The sequence below is a fragment of the Tympanuchus pallidicinctus genome, unplaced genomic scaffold (genome assembly GCF_026119805.1).
Source record: "Tympanuchus pallidicinctus isolate F22 unplaced genomic scaffold, pur_lepc_1.0 scaffold6, whole genome shotgun sequence".
NCBI classification, from domain to species: domain Eukaryota; kingdom Metazoa; phylum Chordata; class Aves; order Galliformes; family Phasianidae; genus Tympanuchus; species Tympanuchus pallidicinctus.
The window spans coordinates 43,574,986-43,576,784 of record NW_026294780.1 but is presented as its reverse complement, the minus strand read 5'-3'; the positions used below and the strand labels follow the sequence as shown (position 1 = coordinate 43,576,784).

Sequence of the window (1,799 nt, the reverse complement as noted above, 5' to 3'; positions counted from 1 at the left end):
ACACAGGGTCAGCATCTAACTTCATTGACTTTACATAGAGCTGAGTCTACATTTCATTTCAGTACAGCTACATATTCATACGAAGCAGACCGTTCAGAGCTGAAAGCACTTTAAGAAAGATGGAGTTGCAGCAAGTGATCCCGTCACACCAGCAGAGTCCCAGGCTGTCCACTTGAATGACACAACACAAGATCTCATATTTCTGAACCATTTTATCCCATTCACAGTTGCTCTGCAATCCAGATACCTTTTCACGAAGTACTGGAGTCAAGCTTCAGGCTGAGACACAAAGTTTCTATGGCACGATGGTGAGCAGGCATAGAAGTAAAAAGGAAGCTTTCCAAATTTAAATACATTTCTATACATTTGGATGAGCTGAAGTCCTTTGCCATATCAAGGTCCGCTGCAGCAGTCACAGACACTAAATCTAAAATGGTAAGAAATTGGATCAAAAACTTTGCATCATCCTCCTAAGGTTACATACCCACCCCCAGCTGTTCAACTTCCTCACTCAAAAGCACAAATTAAAGAAATCAGCTGGCCTCAGAATGACTGTGGTTCATCACTGAAGAAGGTGCTTAAACTTCCTCAGTTCCACTTCAGCAGAGGCCCGCTCTATTCCAAAAAAGTAATTACTCTAGCCTTAATGCACAGTCTGCATGGCTCCCATGGGGAAGGAGGAAACAGGCACATCAAAAATAGAAGGATGTGCTGTGCAGTTGGGGTGGAGTGGAGAGGCAGGGAAGAAAATGATTCTGAAATTCCCAGAAATGGAGCTGACATCATTTTCATCTCAGCTGTAAGCTTCAGGTCAATCTCCCTTCCCAACAGACCGGCTCAATGTAGGGCCAGAACATGAAGCTGCAACACAAGTTTTGTCTGGAGGACAAGTGTCTGTGTAAAATCCTAGGAACATTAAATAGAACAATGTATTTGCATTCAGCATCTGACTAATCTTAACTGTATTTTCACATTCACTCAGATACACTCAAAATGTGAACTGAGCATACCTACATGGAACTATAGCTATTGCTATTACTGCAGTATGTAATAGTATATCACTGATCAACACTAATTTCATGTGAAGGAATGGATAAAGTATGGACTTCCACACTCCTAACACTTGCATTCTGACTGGGGCCAACTAACTATTTTTTGCATACAGTGCTCCTCTGTTGAGCAAGGGAACAAGATGTAATTCTGTATTACTTACTCATCCAAAATCTTTTTAATACCTTCTGTAATGTTGTATCTTTCCTTCAGATTATTTGTGGAGAAGCAGAGGGCAGCCAGATGAATCAGCTTCTGCGGTTGGTTCTGAATCTCTTCATTCCGTAACAAAGGATGTAAGAAATTATTTTCTATTCTGAGGAATTTTAGTGGAAGATTCAAAACCCCGGATGACAAAGCAGAGAGCTGGTTCCCTTAGTGTTCAGATTCCCTTCAGTGTTCAGATACTCAAGCTTTCTGTAATTTTAAGGACATCAGGAATTTACAGGTTGTTCACAGCATATCCTAACGTGACAGTGATTTGTATAATTGCCTAACTCTCATCATATTAACTACTGAGCCACTTATGCACAAAATGCTACGTGTTTTTTTGCAGCACACTTTATGTACTGGATAGAATTGTACATATAATATTTTTCTAAATATAATTTAAATACTGAGTTATCTTGAAAGACAAGTCTGGTATATCTGAATACATTAGACATGCACAGATACCATCAACATTATGGACATACATGAATAATTTGCTTTTCTACTGTTTCTACTAGGTGAGTGAGCTTGGTTTTAAT

The 1,799-nt window shown here is 39.5% G+C and overlaps 1 long non-coding RNA gene across 1 annotated transcript; it reads right to left on the bottom strand.

Moving 5' to 3' along the window:
• Positions 1-194: 194 nt before the first annotated feature.
• On the bottom strand, positions 195-1,467 carry LOC128071679 (uncharacterized). Its single transcript, XR_008201977.1, has 2 exons — positions 1,214-1,467; positions 195-427 (listed from the first exon to the last, which is right to left on the bottom strand). It is a non-coding gene; the product is annotated as an uncharacterized LOC128071679 (long non-coding RNA).
• Between the last annotated feature and the right edge of the window lie 332 nt (positions 1,468-1,799).